At 47.3% G+C, this 23,603-nt stretch overlaps 1 protein-coding gene across 3 annotated transcripts in view; it reads left to right on the plus strand.

Annotated features, from left to right (window-relative positions):
* Positions 1-1,531: 1,531 nt before the first annotated feature.
* Positions 1,532-23,603, plus strand: part of ADARB1 (adenosine deaminase RNA specific B1) — a 91,131-nt gene continuing 69,059 nt past the window's right edge. The window contains exons 1-2 of one of the 3 annotated variants that reach the window (XM_075027759.1): positions 1,532-1,715; positions 3,216-3,269. The gene's annotated coding sequence lies outside the window, so the exon portion shown is untranslated. The remainder of the gene's footprint in view (positions 1,716-3,215; positions 3,270-23,603) is intronic. The other 2 variants (XM_075027758.1, XM_075027760.1) reach the window with 2 other exon arrangements.

Genomic DNA, 23,603 nt, shown 5'->3' on the forward strand with positions numbered 1-23,603 from the left:
TTCTGCTTGACCAGTCAATGTCTGTGGTCAGCTGTGGCTGGAAATGAGATTTTGGGACATGATGAAGTGCTCTGAAGGACAGAGGAGGGCAGTGATACTGGGCTGCAAGCCTGGAAAACCACAAAAACTGTGAAGAGTGAGACCAGCGCTGTATCCTGCTGTGTCCCGCTGCATCCCACGAGCTGAGCTTGGTTTGAGACCTGCAGATGTTGAGAGCAAAACACAAGTCATTGCTCAGAAACCTGCTCCCCAAGCAACTGCATGCTTTTGCTCTAAGCCTGCTGTCACAGACCATGTGAGAGCCAGGTTTTAAAGTAATTATTTAAACCTTTTTGGATGCCCTGTTCTAGAGAGGTTGAAGCCATAATTTATATAATGAGCCATGAGATACACATGGTGGAAGCAGTGATGAACTTTGCTGCTGGTGTTTGAGTGGAGATCACCCCGTTTGCTGGAGAACACAGTTTGGCCTTCTCATCTTGGCATGGTGGGATGTGCTCGAACGCAAGACATCGCATCTGAGATGATTTTAGAAACGCAGAGGCATCTGGGGTCCTCAACCGCAGGTGCTGCCACAAGTGAGGCATCACACGCGTGTTACATAGGGTCCCTGTAGGAGTGTCTTAACACCGCAAAGTCCTTTTCCACATGCTAAAGGCACTTTAATGACTTAAACTATATTTGGGTTCTGCTTTCCTTAAAGTATTTCACGTAGGCATCTCACTCGCAGCCGTCCCCGCGCACTCATTGGAAGTCTGTTCTATCCCTGTAGGCTGCCCGGGCCACACGGGGGGTGCTGGCTGGCCTCGGCCCAGCCGAGGAGTCGTCCCCAGCACTGACCCCCGTGGAGGCTGGTCCCAGCACCCATCACGCTGCACGGGGCGATGCGGGCACCCAGCCCTGCACACCCCGCTGTCACCTGCCTGCTGAGGCCTGGCACAGGGCTTGGCCGGGGAGCAGCGGGCCTGGCTTAGCCCTGCTGGCCTGGCCCGTGGCCGCCCGCCAGCTGGGCACCTGAGGGGTGTGGGTAGTGCCAGTGAAGGCAGCAGTGTGCTGGGGGACAGGCAGAGGCACACTGGGCTACAATGGGCACGGCCCTGCCCCAGGCCTAGGCCCAGGTTTAGGTTTAGGCTCAGGCCCTGGCCCCGCCCCACCTCCTGCCCCTGCCCTTGCCCCTGCCCTAGGCCCCGCCCCCAGCCCAGGGCAGGCCCCGCCCCTCGCTCCCGCCCCGCCCCTACCCGCTCTGCGCCGCAGCGCCCCCCGGCCCCTCCGCCCCTCGTGCCGCCGCCTGCCCCGCCCCGCCCCGCCCCGCTCGCCCAATCAGCCCCGGCTCCCCAAGCAGCCGGCCCCGCCTCGCCCCCGCTGCCGTCCACGGTGCGCGCGCGCGCGCGCGCGCGGCCGCCTGCCGGCTCTCCCCCCCTCCCCCGCCCCGCCCCGCCCGGGGCCCGCCAATGGGAACGACGGCGCTGCCGCCGGCCCCGCCCCGCGCGAGGGGCTCGCGCCGCTGGCGGGCCAGGCGCGGCCTGCACGTCGGCGGGGGCGCGCGCGGCCAGTCGCCCCGGTCGCGCGCAGGCGCGCACGGGAGCCGGCGGCGGCGGCGGCGGCGGCGGCGGCGGCGCAGCGGGGGCCGCCGCTCGGCTCGGCCGGGGCTGCGGATGGCGGAGCGGCGGCGACGGCGGCGGCGGGGCCCGGGCAGCGGCGCGGCGCCGGGAGAGGTGAGGTTCGGGTGCGGCGGCGGGAGCGCCCCGCGGGACCTGTCCAGGTCCTGACGCGGCGGCAGGTGCCGGTGGCGGCGGGCCCGGCCGCCCCGCACCTGTTGAGTGCGGCGGGGCGCGGGTGCCGGCCCCCGGCGTGGCGGGGCGCAGTGCGGCGCGGGGCCCGGCCGTGGCCGGCGGCGGGGCGGGGGCGGGCTCCCGGGCGGCCTTACCCGGCCAGGGGCCGCGGCGGCGGCGAAGCCATTTTGAGGGGGCTGGCGGCGCGGCGGGAAGTTTGGCCCCGGTCGCCCGCCCCGGGGGGGGAGCCACCCGGCGGGGGGCCGGCCGCCGAGCCCGGCGCCTTCTCCTGCCTCCCGGGGACGCGGCAGCCGCCGGGACCGGGGCGCCTGCTCTGCCCCGCGCTCTGCCGCCCGGGAGCCGGCTGCCGGCGGGGAAGCTGAGCGCGGCGGTCGCCGTGGCCTGTCCGCCCTCCCCTCCCTTCCCCTCCCCTTCCCTCGGCTGCCGCCCGGCCACCAGAGACCGGCGTGCCCCCTCCGGAGGAGCCGGGGCTGGCCGCCCCCCCCCCCGCCGGCACCCGCTGCCCGCCCTCTGCAGCGGGGAAGGCGGGCACGTCCTTGCGAGAGGAGCTCGAGCGTGAAATGTGGGTTCACCTCGCAGCGTCTCTCTTACCCGGCTGATTAAAATACCCGAAAAGCCCCCTCTCGCCCCCTTTTTTTTTTTTTTTTCTAGCGTGCCATCTGTTGCTTTGGCCCCGGGTGGGTTTGGGTGTCGTGGTTCCTCCTGCATTCGGTTGGATTTAGGCTGTGCTGGAGCAGAACCGCGGTCACAATGTCTGTTATTGTGCTAAAAAGTACGGTTTGCTTCAAAAACGTTCACGGGCGTTTTTAGAAATTGAGGCACACTGGGTTACCCCGCAGGGTGCCTGGCTGGCCTGTGGCCGAGGGGTGGCTGCCGGCCCGATCCAGCTCTGCTTTCCGCCTGCGTCTTCACCTCATCTCTCTCAAAACTGAGCGTGAGGGAGCGCCGGCGGTGCTTGGCTGGAGGGGAGGCGGCCGCGAAGCAGTCGGGACTCTGGGCTCAGTCTGATGAAACCACAAAATAGATCGACGAGTGGCATAGCCAACAGCAGCCAGGCTGGTCCTGAGAAACGTGCTTGGCCTGGGCTTTTACTTGGTTCTTCAGGAAGATACAGCTGCGTGCAGGAGCCTAACTGCTTATCCCCCCCCCCCCCCCCCCCCGCCCCATCTCCAGTAGATTCTTCCAAGCAGCAGCAAACCAAACCGCAGTTGATGTTTCTACGTTGCGCCGTATCAGATTTGAGCCCTGGGGCTCTGAACGCGGTGCTGCTGCTCAAGGGCTTTTGCCACTGTTTGTAGCCCATTTATTCCTCAGGGAATCTTTTTCAGTGGTAAATTAAAACTTCCTGTTTTTTGTAGCATAAACAAAAGATTGCAGTCTTGGTTTGTTTTTTGGTTTTGTTTTTTATTTTGGTGTGCACAGGCGGTGACAAGCTCGCCCCGGCTGTTGGACTCGTATGGACACGCCGTTTGCTCTGTGAGTTATCTGTCACCGCTGTTCGAGCGTCGTGTGAGTGAAGTTGTAGCATCGTTCTCTGAGCTGTTATGCCGGAGAGTGGCAGGAGGCCAACCTACAGAGCACAGAAGATGTTTAGAATAATTAGTGATGGAACACCCTTTTAAAATAATTGTTTGGGTTTATCTAGCACTCAATTGTAGCGATATCTACCTCTAAAAATAGACCAGACTCCTATGTAATGAGTCTTGTAGTATAAACAGTCATGTCTTGAATGACTGTTGTTACTTTTAGGATGTCCAAGATAGATGTTTTTGGGGGTTTTGCCAAATCCTCTTGTCTGTTTAACTTTTTTTCTCTGCAGCGAATAATGTGGTTCTTGGCCCTTAACGGTGCGTAGTCGTGCGATGCCCAGAGGAAAAGCTCAGTAATCCTCACCGTTCAGGGCTGGCACAGTGGGACAGAAAGCTTCCCACCACTCTTCTGGCAGCCCAAGGTCGAGCAGTCCTCTCTTTTCCATGAAGTTTGTGCTCTGTACACTGCCACGTTCACAGAAGTGTGTCCAGCAGTTAGCTTTGACAGGTGATGGTGTGTCACTTTTGCTTTGAGGCACTGTCCTCAGTTAATTCAGCGCAGAGCTCTGTCGGCTAGCATTTGTCTGTGCCGGTAAGTCCACGGTTTTCGTGCGACGAGAAGAGAGCAGCTCAGGCATGATTGTGGTTGTACTGCTTGCACCGGCGTGCTCACCCCACGCTCTTTGTGACAGCACTCGGCTTTGCAAGGCTGGCCTCCCGGGATGCCTTCCCCAAGTTTGCTGAGGCACAGCTGCATGAACATGCAATTCTCGCTTTCAGTAATAAAGAAAAAGGATTGTGCGAGGAATTTTCTCATGTTTTGCCATAGGGTTTATCGGAGTGTAACAGATGAGCTGTGGCCCTAACCCCTTGTGCACACGTGCTTTTTAAAGTTTCTTTTCAGCAGCCAGCGTGCTGGCCGAGTCTTCCCTGGCGTGGCTTGATGTGTGAAAGCACTGGCTCCTCCACTCAAGGGAGAGCAGCCCAGCTTTTTCAGCAGGAGGAGAATTTGCTTTATGAAGACTTGTTTTCTGAAAAGGTACCATGGAGGACACTGTGCCTAGTGTTTGAAGTGGGAGGTGTCTCAGAGCTTTGCTGACACTGCATTTGTGAACCTCAGGCCATCTTTATATTTGCCCCCGGCTTATTCAGATTTATCTGCTCTGATGAAAGTTCAGTGCCCTTTTGTGGGCTCTATGTGGTTCAGGAATGGAAATGTGATGCCATAAGCCTTCAGTGGCAGGCCTCTTGCTTGCTATGAGCACGTAAGTCTTCTAGAGTACCTTTATCTTGTTTATTATAAGCAAATGGGACTTTTTTAAAAGCTGACTGTGTTTTGTCTTAAGTGAGTAAAACCTTATAAATGGCTGGGCTTATTAGCTCAGACAGGGCATCGTTGCACTTTGGGACTGCAATCAGGTCAGGCATTACTGCTCTCCAGCAAACTCATCTCTGCGCTCGGCATACCCCATGCTGGTGCCTTTGGTGGGCAGTCACCTGGTCAGAGGTCCTGCGTGGGAACGAGGGGTTCCTGTTAAACAGGGTGATGGCAAATGCTCGTGCGAGAGAGCCGTGGGAGAGACCAGAAATCTAACATGCCCTCTAAGCAACTTGGCATCGGTGGTTTTGAGATGTCATCTGTGAGTTGAGGAAGCTTTGGGGATGGCAGTGGTGGGTGTGCCCCCGGTGAGGGGTGTTTCTCCAGCTGCGGGGTCTGAATGAGTATGTTGGTGCTTCTCTGTGCCAGGATGGTTTTAGGCAAGGCTGACATAGGCTGTCACCAGGTGCTAGCAGTGAGTGTGGCTTGTCAGGTTGATGCCTCTTGCATTTCAAGTCAGTTCGGTGGGTGCAGGACCCTGACACATTAGGTGGGGGTCTTTGCTTGAACGTCTAAGGATGTGGTCTGATGAAGAGAGGTGTGTAGTACTTGCTGTTTCTGCGACTTCTGAAACCAGTAAGTGCTTGGCACCTTTGAAACCTGGGCCATCCAGCTGCCGTACTATGGATTTCAGTTTAAGTTTAAGTACCAAAGATTAAAACTGTGGGTTTGGATTGTGTTTATCAGTGGAAGCTGTTATTTATGTACCTTGCTTTTAAAGGAAATACCTTTATAGTATAAATGTTGCGTGACCAAAAAAAAAAAAAAAAGCAGCTTGGTGAATTGATTATGTAAGCAAATGAAATGACATTTTAAAGCAAATTTCTTTCCTGTTTGGATACAATGTGGCCGTTTTTTGTTCTTTCCTACCATTCAACAACAGAGTGCGTTTTTTTCCATCCTTTTAGTGAATGTTTTTTGTATGGTAAGTATGAGAAATACTTGTTTTTGCAGTTTGAATCCTTGAAGAGGCCATCAGCAGGCTCTGGAAGCTGGCAAGAGCCAGCTGTGAGTATCGGGGTCTGTAGCTGACCAAAGCAGCAGCTCATCTGTGCATTTGAAAAATAAAAAAAAAAAAAGAAAAAAGCCACGTAACTGGTATTACTCTGGGAGCTGAGCTTGTCTTGGAGGGATGCTCTGGACAGCCGTCCTCTCAAGGATATCTGGTTGCAAAGGGAATTGGGATCTTTTTATGTTTTTCTGCCTCCGGGTCAGCTGCAGCATTTGTCCGTCCCCATGCGAAGGGAATTCGTCGCCTCCACAAAAGCAGCGCGGGTTACCTTGAGCCTCTTGTGCTGGCGGGGAGCGCGGGGCTGAGTCAGTGCTGGCTGCCGAGGGCTGTGACTCAGTGCTGTCCCCTCGGATGCGCGTCCAGCCCGCTGCCAACAGAGCCAGGGAATAACCTGATTACAGAAGTGTTCTCTGTGGGTATCAGCTGGTTAGAGGGGACAGGGAATGTCGGGCTGCTTTCGGTAATTATGTGTGTGTTGGTGGAAGTTGGTCGTTCCTGAGCTTTTATATGCAGTACCGAGCATCTGTGGAAGCACCAGGGAGCTTAGAGGCCAGAAGCTTCTTTCCTTTGTACTTGATAGCACGGTCTTATGGTTTTATATCTTTGTGGAATGTGTGGGGTTTTAAATTTTGTTTTAATTTATTTAACGTTTAAATATTTTTTACTTATGTGCTTGAAGAGGAATGGTGCTTTGTTTTCCTTGGGGAAAAATCTCTTCCCTGATGCTTTAGGGTTAGGTCTCTTTGTGTTTCTGTCTCTTGAAGTGAGGATGCTGTCCATGCTTTTAGGTCAGGACTGCCTCATGAACAAACATTTTTGTCGGGAGCTCCTGCCACCCCCATATGTTTCTGAGCTCAATTTCCCATTGCATAAGCACCCACCAGGGGCTGGCAGTGCCCCTGAATGAAATTGGTCAACGCATTGAAAAGTCCATCAAATTTGACAAAAGCATAGAGATGTCACAGGTAAGTGCCGAGAAGTTATGTGAGGACAGGAATCTACGTGGAAGAAATTCTCAGATTAGTGCTCCACTGGAAGAAAAGCTGTTGCCTGAGTGCAAATATATTGTTAGACATCAGAGGATTTTCGTGGTAGGGAGACAAACAGGAAATCAAATTTCTTAAGTAGTTCCAGTAGAAGATGAGTATCCTTATTTTCCTTTGTGAAAGTGGTGAGGAGTGATCTGATGAGCAATCTTGCATTGTCATAGGTGATAGAAGAAAACAAAAGATTTTCAGTACTGTCCTTCATCTTGCCCCTTGGGGCTGAAGGGGAAGGCAGATGAGTGAAGACTTTAAATTTCACTGTAAAGACTTTTGCAGTTGTCTGGGAAAATGTTCTTTTATAGGTGCCACATAACCACTTGGGTCAGGATTTTGCTCTGCAGAGTGCTTTTGGCAGAGATGCAAAAGGAGGGTCTGCTCAGGGGATTGAAGAGTGTCGCCTTTTTCCTGTTTGCACCAGTACAAATTTAAGGTATTTACACTGATGTTCTCTGCCATTTCGGTTTCTGAGGCTTTTCCTTCTTGAGGCATACTGAAACAGGAAGATCTGTTTTTTGGTTGTTTTTTTTTTAATTTATTTTTTATTTTGAAGAGGTTCTAACAGAATAGATCTCTTGGACCTGTATCTTGAGTCTTGCGGGTAAGATGCCGAGTATCCTGAGTATTCTCATTCAGAGAAAACGTGGGACTAATATATACTGTATTTTGAATTTAAAGGAAAGTAGAAATCTTTCTCATTTGGTGATGAGTTTGGTGCTGCATGTCAGGGTGTACTCTCTGATTATGTTGCTGTCCGTTGCTTTTGCTATTATATACTTTAAGTCGCATAAACAATTTTGTGATGGGCCTTTGGTAATATTAGGCTTGAGGACTGTACCAATGCCAATTTATCATTGTTCCAAACCCTGTGTACTTCCATTCTTTATTTCCCAATGGCTCTCCCTCCTCCTTTCTGCTATTAATTTTGTCATATCAGCTCTGGGAAGAGATAAACTGTTTAGAATTCGATCAAAAAGAGAACAAGCAAGTATGGAAAACATTAGCTTCTTTCATTTGTCAGATGTAGCACGTGAAAATGAAGTTTTTACATAGGGATTGTGAGGCAGCCTCAACTAGAAGTATTTTTTTCCCATTTTATCTGTTTAAGTTTTGAGATTTGCAGAGATAATTAGTACCTGCCTCTTCCATTCTGAAGGGCTTCTGCTGAAAGCATTCAGTGCGTCTAAAATGAGGCTGATTTTTATTTAGGTTGATTTACTCAGCTCCTCATCTTTATTAGCAAATGAGTCAAGTGTAAACTTTCACTGTCTTTTTCCTTACTTAATTATACTCTAATATTTGGGCACAGTCTGCTGGGAAACTATTAGAGGGGAAAAATATCTTTGACTTTTTTCTTTAGATGCAGATTTTATACAACTGTGTTTACAAAGCCCATTCTGAATCAAAATAAGTTTTTATTTTTCACCTCAAATATTGAGCACAGGTACTGAGTACTTAATAAGAAAAAAAAAAAAGTCTTTATATGACTCCCAGTAAGAGCATAGTGGGATCTTTAATTCAAAAGCATGATCAGCTGTATGTTTTCCTTAATAAAGTTTGCACATGAGTGCAGATTAGCTGGAAAATAAGTGTGGACAGCCTTAGCAGAAGACTCCAGCTAGGGATAATATAAACACCAAGGTGCTGACTGAAAATCAGGAAATTTGTGCAGCAGAGATTACCAGGGACTTGGGAGACTATTGAAGGAAAATCTCTCTGCAGGTTTGCCCTCTTCTTGCAGCAGCTGTCAAGGGAAGAGTATAGCACTCAAGATGATGGAGCCTTGGTGTGGTCCACACTGGATGCTATTAGGAGGATAGTAAGGAAAAAATGTTTATTGATGAGAACCAGACTAAGATAACACATTTCAATGCTGCTTTTGTCCTTAGACTTGCCATGCTTTTCACACCTAAAGATAGAGGATCAGTACTGGTATATTTAAGTCCCTGAAAAATGAGAAGAATGAACATAAGCCAATGGCTGAACTGTGCTTTTGTTTGTGAGAAACTTGTAATAAAGCTAGCTCTGTGGGGGAACTAGGTTATAGCCCTCCTCCACTGCCCAAGTTTTAAAGCTTGCTCTTGCCACACATATGTAACTCACACTGGGAGAGCAAAGGAGGAGGAGATAAATTCTCTTTTGTCAGGTGCTTACTCACTTTTTTTAATCCTGATAGCCTTTGGTTGAGCTTACACGTGCTACAAAGTTCATTCCAGGGTGTGTTTTATGTGTTTTCCATGCTATGGAAATTAGCAAGGGGTTTTATGTAGGGAGAGATCTCTTTCATGATAGCTGCTTAATCTGTGTGAGAAATAGCATTGTTTTCTGACTTAAATTTTGTAGTTTTGGTAGCTGAAACTTTTAATCTGGTTGAATGTCCCCTTTTGGACACTGACTCCATGCAGGTTTGCAGCCCCTTGGACCTGTTGCCTGTAGAGTCTGCACAAAGTCTGGGTGCTGTTTTGAAGGTGTAGAGCCACAGGCAACTGTGAATTAAGGTCATAGTCCATGTTAAACCGGGGTCACCTTTTCCAGCCAGGCTAAAACATGTTCTTTTAGGGTTTTTTTTGCCTCCTTAAGCTTTTCAGAGGGGCTGCGTGGCACGATGCTTCCATTTTCTCAGCTGCGTTGGCTTTGATGTCTTCTCTGGAGCTGCAGCCCCTCTCTTGGTTAGAAGTGATCTTACAGCCAGCGAAGTCATCATTCAAGTGCAGAGAGCAGATGTGCTTTCCTGGGATTTAATGTGTATTATACAGATGTTCTTGTAGTCATAGTTTTACAGATGCTTTTTATCTCCCACCACTTACTAGCGCCAAGCAGTATGCTACAGTTTGATGTTGTGTGATACTGTGTTTTGATAACAAAATGGAGCTGGAAATTAATGCTTGACTCAAACCAGCGATCCTGGCAGTTGTGTGTTGGGCATGTACGCTAGCATTTTAATTTGCATCAGGAACGTGCTTTTGACAGTCTCCTGCTTGTCTCCACCACCTCTGTGCTCCAGCTCACGTGGAGGAGCAAGGTGGGAGCACGTTCCTGGGCTCCCTTTGGAGGACGGCGAGCGCAGAGAGGAGCTCTACAGGCATGTCCGCTGCCTGTAAGTTTGTGATTGGATTGTGCCTCAATCACCAATGACTGTTCAGCCTTTGATTAATCAGAAGCTAAACTGGGACCCTTGGCTGACTTAGCAGCTCTTAAGAACGTGAAACAGAAAAGTACAGCTGACTGGAGCGAAAGTGTGGAGGTCTGGTTGGGAGCGTGCACGCCTGGGCTTTTGACAAAGTACAGGCAAAGGGGTAAAGTCTCCCAGACTAAAGAGCTTTCAAGAAAGTGCAGAAAATCCTCTCTTAACTCCGTAACCTACCTTACATGCTTAGACTGGTGGGGTCTTGAACCTGGTAGCCTTCCCTCTATTTCATGAGGACTGTCATGTCCTTCCATCGTAGTAAAGCCTGCAAAGTCTGATTTTTTCCTGTGTCTTTGAACATCTTTGCAAAGATCTGGGAAGTTACATTAAAGCCAGCTCTGCTGTTTTCCATGATGATGACAACAAGTTGGAAATACTGTGCAAAGAGAGCCTTAGTCTGAAAGCCTTTGGGTAGTTTATCCCTGTTGATGCTTTTGTATCAAAGTTGATTTCCACAGACCTCAGTGCTGATGAATGCGGGTAATGAGGGATAGCGAGTACTACTGTAGCTGTGTATGTTTTTTTTTTCTGGTGCAGCCTAGTTTCTCTTCTCTTATCCCCTGAAAGCTATTCTTAGTAAGCGGTTGTTTTTTTTGAATTAAGTGAGTGAATAATCAGTATTTCATTCACTGTCCTTACATATGCTTAAATATAGTATTAACCTAATCTTCTTATATGCTTTTCCTCCTGCTGCTCCTGAGTTCATAAAGGAACCAGGTTCACTATTAATAAGATCTATGAATGAACTTGCCTGGAAGTAAAATAGTTCTTTCAGGCTTTGGCTCGTATTTATTGCCAAGATGATAATTTATTTATCTTTTTGGAAGGTAGCATCATTCTTCATGCGTATAACTTCTTGTAGCGTGCCATCTCGGTTTATTTTCTTCGGTGCTGTCGAGAGTAATTTTTCTGCGTGCAAATTCCTGAGCGACAGTCTGTGAAACGTTTTTAGTTTGTTTGTTTGTTTTCCTGCTGGGAAAGTTAAAATGACTGCCTGGTGGCGAACTTTGTAATATCTCCTCCCTTTTAGGAGGGTTGAGCGACTGGCCAAGACCGAGGTGGTGATTAACATCTGTCCGTCTCCTCCGGCAGGAGCTTCGCACGCCTCCCCTCGGGGCCGAAGCCCCGCTGAGCCGGGGGGGGACACGTCAGGGAGCGAGGCGGGAGGCTCGTCCCGCAGCTCCGCGGGCGCTGCTGCCGCGGGGGGGGGGGGGTGGGCGGCTTTGGGTCCCCCCCGCCGGCCGGGAGGGAGCTCGGGAGCTCGGGAGCTCTCCGTGGTGCCGAGCGGGGCCGAGCGCCGCCCGCTCCCCCCCGCCGAAGGGCGGCCGGTCCTGCGGCGGCGGCCGGTCCTGCGGCAGCGGCCGGTGAGGGCTGTCGTGGCCTGCGCGGAGGCTTCGGCCCGCCCTGCTGGTTTCGGGGTATTGCAGCGTCGGCTCTGTCGCGATCCGGTGTCTCGCTTTGGCCGCGGGCTGCTCACCCCCGTTTGCCCAAGGGACGAAGTTGGTGCGGTCGCTGTGTTCGGCGGGTCTGCTCCTCACGCTGCTGAGAGGAGCTTCAGCACACCAGAGGTATAAACTTTGAACGTTAGGCCATGGTCACCTTTCCTGGAGACGGGGTAAATGTAATATAGCTTAAATAAATGTAGCTAGTGTTCCTCTAACTCTGTATATTTTTCTCAGCCCCCCCTTCTCCCATCATTGCATTTCAGGTTACGATGGCTAGGTTTTTTTGTTGCCCAGATAACACTCGGCACTATTGGACAATATTCCCAACTCTGCTGTTCCTTTTCTACTTCCTTTGGCCTCCTTGGGGATTTTTTCTTAGGCAAAACTGCCTGCTTTTCATGTAGGGCTTGGTCTGGTTTAATGGCCAGCAGGTGAGATCTCAGATGAAGGTGAACCAGGATTCTTCGGAGGCTGGTTTTGCCAGCCCTGTTATGAACCTATGCAACTTCTCTCAGCATCGGTGTCCTTGCTGGCTCTTTCAGCATAAGCCTACTTCAAGTTCAGAGTTGTCCTTTGTTCTGCTTTCAGGCTGTTCTTTCCTCAGTAACTTGTTCAAGAGGTTTACTTTAAAAGAAACTTGGCTTTCCAGTCTTAAGCAGGCTTCCTTGATAGCTGTGAGAACATTTTCTAAATAGCTGCTCTTGATTGCTTTAAGTGAATGTGGAAGGGACTAGAAATACAACATTTGATTCTTGCAATAAAAGCTCCGTTGAGGAATATGGCTATTGACTGTTATTCTCTTGCCAGAGTATCACCTGATCTATAGGACTGCTTGGATGAAACAGGCTGCTTTGAATCATAAAGGGGGAAAAAAAAAGCCAATATTTTGAAGGTCATAGCTTTTATAGTGCAGTGGTGGAAAGTAGGGAAAGGAATTGTTCTCCTGGTAGCTTTCAGTTGTTACATAGCTCCTCAGCATTAGCTAATGTTTTGGCTTTGTTATTTGTGCTTCTCCCTGGCTTGCATACCTTCCTTGACTACTTCTAGTGGTTTCTTGCCTGGTTCAGTACATTGCTATAGTCTAAACGGGACATAGACTGTAAAACAAGCATATTAATCAGGACAGGATAGTCCCTTTGCTTGGGAAGAGGTAAGAAGCACTAACACTGTCCCTTTAGCTGCAGGCTTGCTCTGATTAGAAGACCCAGAAGAACAACTAGACAGTGGACTGTCCTGACAAAATGTGAGTGAATTGTTTAAAGTGGAATACTGCACTGCCACTGTAAAGTATTTGCTGCTCTTGCTGTTGAGCCATAACCGTCATCTTGTGTAAGTCTTAACTATACCCATAACCGGCTCTTTGCCTGCAGAGCATTGGGGCAGGTTGATGATGATGGTTCTGAGACCTGTATAGGTCCCTCTGATACAGAGGTGTAGTGGTTGTCCCATGAAACATGGAAACAGCACAGCCCTCTGACCAGTATGAAAACAGCAGAAACCCCTAGATGTGCAGAAGTCCGGGAAAGTGAGTATCAATGTGTATTTTTGCATCCACTGTTACTTAAAGTGCCTACAAACTACTCTTGCTCCAACAGTTTGCTGGACTTCAGGTGTACATTGTTCTGGCAGCATTGGTAGTGGATACTACTGTAATGTGGGTGTGGTGGGATAGTTTTGAATAAATTACTTTTGGATCTGTGTTAGGAGGCTGCTGGCATTCTTACTGGAGGTTTTCACCTCACAGAGCTAAAGTCTTGGTTTCTTGTTTAGTGCATTGTTTCGAGAACAGCTAACTGTCTGTATTTCTGAATTAATAGCTTCTTTACTTCACAGAAAATGTGTGCAGTGTATGCATTTATATGAAATACATGCATATGTATATTTTTTATGTTCAGTACTTTGTCCAGAATGAAAGAACCAGTCTAAAAGTAATTTAGATACAGTAAAAGGGCACTAAAGTAGGTGCATGATCTAAATTCCACTCAAGAACATGGTTTCTTCACATATGAACTGATGTAGTCCTTGCTTCGGTGCCTGAGATCGCTTAGGTAGTCTTGATTGCATTAAATGGCTTTTTCACTCTGTATCTCCGCTGTAGTGAACCTGAAGCAAATTTTATGTCTTGAGTTTTTTGCTCCCGTGAGGCAGTGTGCCAGGGGAATGGGGAATTTCTACCCTGTTGCAGAAGCAGATGCAGCATAGTCTGCACAGAAGCAGTGCTTGTCCCTCTGTTAATCTCTTGCTGGTTTTAAATTCTTGGGGACTACCATGGGGTGATCTTTAGACCTTATGTGCGTGTTGGTGTATGTATGGGAAGTGGCAGAGATGGAGGAGGGATGTGGTGGTACAGACATGTACGTGCCCCGTGAGGTGGGGAGGATGGCATGAGCATCCTGAACCGCAACAGGCAGCTTGGATGGCACTGCAGTGCTGTGGTTTTGGCTGGAGTGGAAATGCAACCAAGCAGGGGAAAAAAAGAGACACGGCTCTCTGGTTTCCAGCAAAATCACGGGGAAGTGTCCCTTGTGCCCCAGGTGAAGGCTGGCTTCCTTCAGCTTTTCCATCCTTCCTTCCGTGGGGGCTTGGGGCTGGCTGGCAGCTGGGTGCCACTCAGCTGCTGCCCTCCCACGGCATGCATGGGGTGCTGGCAGCTCTCCTCCTCCTCCTGGGGCCACCTGGAAATGCTTTCTGAAAGAGCTGTAGAAAAATAAAGGCACTCACGGCTAATCCAATGTAGTCCTTGCTCTGCCATCATTTGCGGTGTGTATCAATTCTGCCTGAAAAGCATTGATTATTTCTTGCCGTCATACAAAAAGCCTCGTTTGGTTCTGTACAGCACTCCCTTCCAGGGCAGATAATTGCTTCCTTTTTTCCCTCTCCTCCCTGTATTTGGCACAGTCATAACTCTGATTTGTTCTGTTAGACTGAGCAGCTCTTGGGAGACTTCCCTCAAACTCCCTCTGCTGTGTATCAATCACCCTGTAGTCCTTCCCTATTTGCCTTCTGCTTTGAAATGATACTGATTTGCAAGAGATGGTAAAGATGGGCAGGGTCCTGTATGCAGTTTTGCCATGCCTCATGCAATGATAAATTCCTGATATAAATAATTCTCTTGTATTGGTAAATTTTCCCCAACAAAATGTCCCCTCTGGCAGGACTCTCTCCTCTCTCTTTTTAAGCCCTCTCATCCTAGAAGTCGCCATCATCTCTGCAGAGCTAGTTAATTATTATGGTGTTCTATCGAATACCATATTGATTTATTTTTATTGATACGAGTGGTATTGACTCCAACTCTGTCACTTTCCCATTTGACTGATGATGGTGACTATTACAAAAGATGTGCAGTTTGTTGAGGGGGGATGCTGGCAAAAGCCATTTGAAAACCTAGGTGAGGTCAGTATGCCTGCTTCTAACCAATGCTTCACTGATGCACTCGAGATCTGTAGTAAACTGATAATACACAGTTTGACCGCTGGTGCATGTGGTCCTCTCTGAAGCTTCTCCTGCTGCTGTTGCTCAGCAAGGTTTTCTTTTTGGCCAGTCTTACTTGACAGTTGACTCAACTAATATACAGAGGAATTAATTCCCATTCAAAGTGAGTTGTTTTCTTCTAAAAATAATTTTTGCATCTTTCACCATAAGTATTTCTCCAGCTTTCCCACTTATCACAGTTATAAGGCTGCATTGCTTATGGATCAGCAAAACACTTTTGTGGGTTCAAAATGAAGTCCCATCACAGCAAATGGCAGTAGCAGCAGTATAGACTTTACACCACTTAGGGAATACAGATACTGGCAGTGGCACAGATGAAAGTAAGCACGGAAAACTGAAGTTGAGGAACCAATGTGGGAACAACAAAAAAACCCCACCAAGGTGTTGTAATTATGCTAAATTGTATTAAAAATAGTATCTGAAGCTCAATATGTGTAACTGAAATACCATTTCTCTCACCCATTATTAAGACTGAGGTTTGATTAACTCATGGGGGTAAAAAACCCATGTGACTTATATTTTTGACCCTTTTTTTAAGACCGAAATTTCTGCACCCCTCTTTTCTAACATGACTACTAGCAGCTGTTACTACTGTAGTATAGTTTGTGAGCAACCACCATTTAAGTAACTCTAACCCCCTGCTTTCAAGGAAAACTAATGAATTTGGAAAGGACTCGTCTATAAATGCACAAAGGGTGGAGAAAACACCCTCCCTCCAAAAATAAATGGAAGGGGGCAGCTTTCGGCATAAGAGCCAAGAGATTAGCTAGCTAGGAACTGATATTTACAGTGGAAAATGGCATTTGCTGTGACGTGTGGTAGTTAAGTCAGATAAGTGGTATTTTCTCTGTTAATCACGGGGAGGGTCAACCCCAAAGTTCCCATGAGGTTATAAGAGATTTGTACTTTGGAGAAGCAAATCATCCAGCTTTTGTGGAGAAATACTTATCTTCATGCCCTGCCATTTCATTGTTTTGATTTTTGGGACCATCTGGATCCGGTATTTGGGTATTTTGCTGAATGTTGCAGACACAAAATCTGCAAGCCATGAACTCTAACTTCAGCTTCAGCATGTGCCGAGCTCTGCGTTCAATCTTAAACACTGCATTTTATGTTTCCCTCTGTTTTTATTGGATTGACCTCCGTATTGGTAGTTTGAAATAAAAGCCAGCCTTCACTCCACCAGGAAGGGAAAAGCACAGGCTGGTGGTTAAGGGCACTGCATCGTCATGTCTGCCAACTCGGTGAGTGCCAGCCCGGCTGTGGCTGCACCAAGAACTGCAGCAGCTCGAGATGTGTGGAAGCTCCTGGTGCGTAGCTATAGCAGGCATTGCAGCTGGGTAAAGCTGAGCCGGTTGGGATGTTCCTGGAAAAAAGCACAAGCAGTATGGGAAGCCCCATGCTCTGGGAAGCCACGTGGCGCTGCACATCGGCTCAGGAACTCACAAACACTGGGGAAGCTGGGTTTTTGGGTGTAAGTTGGGAGATGCATATTGTATTTCATATGGACCGTGAAGTGAATTATTTTGGCTCACTGCATTTTGAACATCTGTGGTTTTATTCAAGATTACAGTCCTTTAACCAAATTTTTTCAGCCCTAGCATTAAATTTTTTTTTTAATGGAACTTCTCAAACACAAAAGTGAAGAAAAATTTAGCTCTGTATCTGGAACTTTCATCACTGACTGATTAATTCTGCCCCTCTTAAATATATGTAGTTTCAGATTTGTCTTGCTAGGAGATTCTTTGGGGCCACTTTGTATAATTTAGTTAGTAGATAAAGTAGGCATAAGTATTTCTGCTCTCATTAGCCTCATTTCCTTTGGCTATCAGGAGCAACTTTTAATACTCAGCAAGAGATGTTATATTATTGGAAAAGGTATTTATCAAATTTTATCTGAAATCAAAAAGACTAATGAAAACGAGCATATGAGTTGCCTACTGACAACTCGGCCTATGGGGTTAATGCATCAAAATTGTCTTCTGTAGTCTTGAGTCTCCATGTTGATATACTTACAAGTTTTGGTCCGGTTGCCCTCAGCTGTGGTTTCTGCTTAAGGATCACAACATACAAGAATTTTTCAAAACTTTTTCTGCGTGCAAGTAATGCAAACCAAGGATCTCTTCTGGATGTGACATCCTGACCTGTGCCCGGGTCATGCCAGCATCCTCCCTTTCTCTTGTTCTCCTCCTGCCCTATCCAAACTCTACTGGGTGTTTCCCTTGCTGGTCTTGTCAAACTCGGGGATGTATTACAATTTCTTGAGTAAGAAGGTGGTAAGTACCGTTTCTGCACAATGTGGCTGTTAAATGTCTAATGTTCTGTGATGGCAAACACTCTGCCCACACACCAGAGTGGTGATGGAAGTCAGTTTTTACACCATAAGTGTGGTTGGTGGTTGTTTTTTGGTTGGTTTTTTTTTTAACATACAGATATTTAATATTGAATAACACAAGGAACTACTCTGGAAGGGACAGTTTGAGTCAGTCTTGTGTTAAAGACATCCCTGATAGCCAGCTGCGACTGCCAGGTCCCAAGGAAGGCTTCCAGGAACTCAGAAGACTGGGATTCGAGCCCTGTCACAAGTTAACTTCATGTTCTTCAACTCTGCTCATATTTGTAGTGGGTGAAAAGCAGAAATGTGATTTTAGAAGTAAAAGGTAACACTTTATTCTTAGAAGACCAGCAGCTGGTTTTCCAGAAGCGTTGCAGTGATGAGACACACGCACAAAAATCCTGGAAGCCGCCACCATGGAAATGCAGACTGTTGGTGAGACTTGAGTTACAAACATGGGGTGCTTCGAGTTCGGCTCGCCAAGGCTGCTGCTGTGTGCTCTCCCTGCATGCTACAATGGCCTGAGAGTAGGCCTCTGTGGGGAAGAAAACCCAATTTAAGGTGCAGGGGCTGTTTTTTTGGCTCCCTGCTGCATTGAGGCAGTTTGCATGATCCCCCTTTCCTTGCCTTGTGCCACAGGGCAAGGGCCACTGGGTGCCCACAGGTAGGTCAGAGTCCTTGCTCATGGTCCAGCTCAAAGTTTGGGCTGTGAAAACACCTGCAGCCAGACTGGGATGGTGGGGGAGAGCAGTGTGCACTGGTATGTGAGCGATCCTGTGTGCAAGAGAAGGGCAAAAGTTACAGCTTTGTGCAGCCTTTGGCAACTAGCTTTGGCAACTCTTCCCCTTCCCAGCTCCCTTGGAGCTTAGCCCGTCTCCTGTCCTTGCATTGCTCTCCCGCAGTCTCCAGCTCTGCCCAGAGCACAAAATGGGTATATATGCATAAATAGGGAAGCAGCGAGAAAACAACTGACCCAGAAGCATGATTTCCAGCTAATCACTCCCTGGCCCTTTGTTCAGGAAGACGGCATGATTCAAGTTTCTTCTGTGGTCTTTTAACTTCCCTGAGCATGGAGTTCCTGTAACGTGCAAGTTAAAGCCAAAAGATTAAAGAGCTCTGAAACCCTCCCATGTTAAATGCATAATACTTATTTAAAAAATAATAAAGCATGCACTGGCAGTGACCATCACCTGTCTGCTTGAGTAGGGCAATTGCCAGGATGGCAGAGTACTCGCTGCTGCTGTTGGGTGCCCTGGCCTTTGGTACACATGTACAATCCACGATTTTTGTTTCTTCAGTTTAGTTTGTGCTTCCTGGCTTTTTGTGCACAGCGGATACAGTTTCATGCTGTTTCTCTTGGTGGGGGAAGCTGTTGGGGAGCTGCAGGCTGATAGAGAGTGGTTAACATAGTGATTCCTATCAAAGGCTAAGCCCAAAATGTGCACAAACAGTATCTGTTAAGCCTTCTTTCCAGCCTGTACCTTTAATCTTGGTGTACTCTTTTTACTGAAGTTGCAGCACCCTCTTCTTCTGTTTTATCTTCACATAGGTGCTATAAACTGCAATCAAGTTGCCTTCTAATCTTCTCACTGATAAAATGAACGAAATTCATTGGCTGAGCTGCATAAGATGTTTTTTCCTGCGGTCATTTGTGTGTGTGGGTATGCCTGTGCCCCTTGGATCTTGTCGATGGAAGGCAGTTTTAAATCTCCTTCGTGTCGCATCCTCTGCCAGGTGCAGATAGGTAACCCTAGTCTCACTCAGTGCTCTGCTTTTAAATCCAGCAATAAATTGCGTTGGTTCTTCAGGCTGTAGAAGTGGCCTGGGAGCTCCTAGCGAGGTGTATCTTGTTACCAGGCGCTGCTTGGCGTGGGCATACTTCATCCCACCTTTGCTAATCGCTGGTCTGTCTCCCAGCTTCATCAGCAGCCGCTTGTTACACCGGGAGGCTGGAGGCAGCTGACGGCAGCGGTTTGCTTTTCTGCCTGGCAGCGTCTCAGCCATCCCATCCTGCGTTTAAAAGTAGAAGTCTGTGAATAAGGTGCGTTGTTTCAGTGGTCCTGAAGCAGTAAACTTTATTTACGGACTGTGGGGAGTGGCTTCCCATGGTAAAGGCTAGAGAAGATATTCATACGTCCTTAATGCAGGACATATCACTCAGTTTAACAGTGTTCAGAACCAGGCGATTAAGTATTTTGCATCTTTTTACTAAACACTGATTTCTGAGGCATTTTTCTGAAGTCTAATGTTAAGGTACAAAATGCTCATGCGCATATTATCTTCGTCCTTAGGAGGGAGTAAGGTCAAAAATAATCAGCCTGCCTTGTTCTGAATTTTGAAAAATAGCGCTGTTGTTCAAATGAAGAAAGATTTGCACTCTGGTATATGCTGAACATACATAGAACAAGCACGCAGGAGGTTTTACAGTTATTTTCTTCAGGATGTGTTGAGCAGAAGCCCCTGGTCACTCACTGTAGCAGAGACAACAGCTTTCAGCAGCTTTCTCGGTTGGTGCAGGAGTGTCCGTGTCGTAGTGGAACATCTTCCAGCGCCAGAATTGGTTGGTGCGGTTGGGATGGTTGTGTTGTCCCGTCCCCGCTGGTCCTCTAGCCTGAATTCTCATGCACAGTCTGTCTGTAGTCCAGACTTACCTTTTTCTTGTAGCTGTTGTCTAAAAAGTACTAATACAGAACAGAGAAATTACTTTCAATTGATTTCTTAAATTCCTTTCTCTTTCAAAAGTTGCTGCTTAGTCTCAAGGTTGCACTGTTGTACTATTTCAGTTTGACTAATGTTTAAAACAGCTAAATGAGTAATGTAAATGTTTAAACATTAGCTATAGTGAAATCATGAACAACAAGATTAAAGCCCAGATTCCCCTGAAGACATTTATGGTAATTTTGCCCATGTGAATAATCCTTTGGCTGCAGTTGCATTCTCTTCTAAGGTAACTGCTCTTATACATGGGATGTTGTGATCCTCTAGAAAGGAGGAGTGGCATTAAAATCTTTGATTTTGAAATAATGTTGTTTCAGTATTTAAAGTTTATATTGCGGCTTTAGGCTGTCATAAATAACCAGTATGTCAACATATTGTTAATATAATTTTTCAAATGTAGGGGATCACGAAATTAAAAATCAGAAATGAAAAGTTCCTTGCTGGTATTGTGTGAATATGTGAAACCGTTTTTCGTGAGAGAATGTTTGAAAAAATAATTTACATCTGTATTTGTTCCTAAACAGGTTTGAATCTGAGTGGTCCAGAATAGATGATAAATGTAATCTTATTTGATACCTGCAGCAAAAGCAGTAATAGCTTGGATACCACTTCATGGAGTAGCATAATTTTTTTTCCCCATGGATACTAACCTGATTCCTGCTGCTTAATAGCTGCTGAATTTTCATAGCTTTTGAAGTGTCAGTGAACTTTGTTTCAGTGTCTTACGAACAGATACTTTCTGTACATAAGTTCAAGTAAAGAGTTTGTTTTATGCCAAGGGAAGGAGAGACAACTGACAGCTTTGTATTGTGTATAAACTGCACTTACTGCTTTTTCCAATTGCAGCACGTATGTCTTTTTTTCCTGAACTATTTTTTTGTTATGATGATTGGCTGCTAGTCTTGCCTAATTTATTTTAGAATTTTAAATGAGAATTAAAAAGAAATATAGGGATCATGGTTTGGATTTGGGCTATTATTTCATTACTTCAGTCTGATAAATTAAGGTATATACCATCATAGATGTCAAATTGTTTGTTCATATTTACATGGAAAATCTTATTTCCAGAAGAAGACCCAGTTCTGTAGTTGTGCTGTTGAACTAAGTTTATAGTTTACAGCAGAGACTCATCCTCTTTGTGTGTGAAAAGATGTGTCATGTTTTCTATTGCAGGCTAATGCTATAGTTTTTTGAGGTCAGGAGCAAAATCTGCCATGAAGGCACCTTTTCCTCTTCTCCCAGGGAACATGGGGACGAGTGGGACCAAAGCCCTGGTAGCTGTTCACATCTGGTCTCAAACTGGAGGCACCCTTCCCTTTGGAAACTGGTGGTGGCGGTTGGAAGCAGGAAAGATTCTGAGTTGAAGGAGAAGATGATGGTATAGAAGAACACTTGGGGGGACAAATTCTAGAAATTAAATACAACCAGCCAAAAAACTGCGATCATCAGCTGCGTTTGCTTTGCAGTTGGAGTGCATTGGCACTTGCTTGTGTCCCAGCAGAGGAATGGGTGGATAGTTCAGGCTGGAGTAAGGGTTTCTTCCAGCTGCTCGCCTTAATCTGGGGTTGAGAGGCTGAAGCAAGTTTATTTTAATTAATAAAAACCCTAGCTCCTCTAGCGCCTAGGGAGGGTGTAAATCAGTTAGCAAAAACTGTAGCTGTGTCTGCATGAAAAATACACCATCTTTTGAGTTTCTTGTTTGACCTGTCTGTGAAATGTCTTGACACAGCCTGTGTTGGGATGTAAGCTGAGCAAAAATGAGCTGAGCCATGCAGTTGGCTTTCCACCTCTAAGCAGTGCTATTTCCTGAGCCAGCAGTAAAATGGGAAGGGCAGAGGACGCCAGATTTAACATACCTGTGGTTTTTGTTGTGTGGACACGTGCAGTTGAGATGCCTCAGCAGCTTACCTGTGTTTTTCAACACCAGAAAAGTAAAATAAATAGGAAAGTAAATATGTAAAGATGGGAATTAGTGGTTTTTTTGTCCTGTCCACACGGCTGGTGGTGCCTCCAGATAATTGCCTTGCATTTGGGTGCTTCTTGCAGGTTTGTGTCTCGAGGTGGGACCTCCTGTCCCTTGTGGGTGGGTGTTTTGCTCTGTGATTGGCCATCCTTTTTTCCCCAAAATCTTACAGAACTGAATTGATGCTTCTAGTACCTTGCAAATTTAAAATATGTTGGAAAATCACTGTAAGCTACCGGAGGGGAACATGGGCGCATTTTTGTGTGTGCCCAACACAAAGGTGCCTGCTCCCCTTGACTCCTCCACTGGTGTCACTCCTGGGACCTGGGGCTGCGGCTCCCCGTGGAGGAACGTGGATGGGGCATCCCATCCTCTCACCCCATAACGTGGGTCCCAGCCTGGCGGTGTGCATCTGCTCCTCTGTGCTGGGGGAGATGGGCCTGGGATGGGCTGATGGCTCCTGGGATGGGGCAGGGTGTTGTTTGGGCAAGGCAGCAGTGATAGCTGTAGGATTGGAATCGCAGGACCCCCGCCACCCGCTCAGCCAAGGAGGCCTTCGTTGCCTTCAGGGAAGGAGATCTCCATTGCTTAAGGAAAGCCCTGAAATCTTTCTCTTTTCTCAAATATTTTAGGACTGTTTGACCAATGAAGACCTCAAAATTTTAGCTGGATGCACTTCTCAGTGCCTTTCTCGTAAGAAAGTTTTCAAAGGGCTGGCAGATTTCCTCCAAGAAACTAGAGATGCTGTTTCATACATGTGAGATACTGTCTGTGTAATGAAGTTAGTTATCAGATGTCTGTTTAGATTCTCATTGCCTTGAAATGTTTTCAGTTGAGCTTTAAAAAGTTAGTATTTTCACAAAGTCCTAAATGTCCAGTGTGACGTGTTCTTCAGATGGGTTTCAACTGTCCTTTGCAGCCCTGGAAGAAATCATGTTGGGAGTGTTTCTGAACTCTTTTGGGTAAATAAACTCACTAGTCATTTTTAGAAATGAAGCTGTTCAGAAGTCACTTGATTTCCATTTGTTTTGCTTTTTAGTTGTTATTCCAGCCATGTGATGAAAAAGAAGACCTCTTCTCAGGCTTGCTTTTGAAGTCTTTATATTACTCCTGTCTGTGGCAGGAGGAAAAACCTGTATTAAAATGACATTTGTAGTTTCACGAGGGAAGCAAATGCCAACAAGGCAGCATACTGTCTTTGGGGCCTGTTTCCTGATGTTCATAAGGGACTAAGAATTGGTTTACTGATTTTTGGAGAAGTAACGATGTGGAGATGCTGAGCTCCTAGAGGAGCCCCCCTTCTGGCAGGCAAACACCAATCTCCCCGCAAAAGGTGGTGGGGAAGCACGTTATGACTTGAGCAAGCCCTGAAGTATCCAGAGCCAGGCAGGGCATGTAGAAGATGAGAGGTTTGTTCCTTGTTTTATAACATAGTGGTATTTCCCTTTTTTTCTCATTTAGCATCTTTACTGGTTTAAGGTGTTAAAAGTCTCATTTTTTTCCTTCCACCCAGCTTTACTGCTCACAGTCCTTCAGCAGTGGAGCTGGCTCGAAGGGGCCTTTTCTTCTGCTGATGCTGGTGCGGGAGCCACAAAACCTCAGGTCAGAGCGATCCTCTGCTGAGCAAATGCCCTCAGAGCCCCAAGCAAGCGTCTGCCCACGCAGCTCTGCCTGCCGCGAAAACCCAGTGCAAAGGGCATGGTGTGCC

The sequence above is a fragment of the Buteo buteo genome, chromosome 5 (genome assembly GCF_964188355.1).
Source record: "Buteo buteo chromosome 5, bButBut1.hap1.1, whole genome shotgun sequence".
NCBI lineage: Eukaryota > Metazoa > Chordata > Aves > Accipitriformes > Accipitridae > Buteo > Buteo buteo.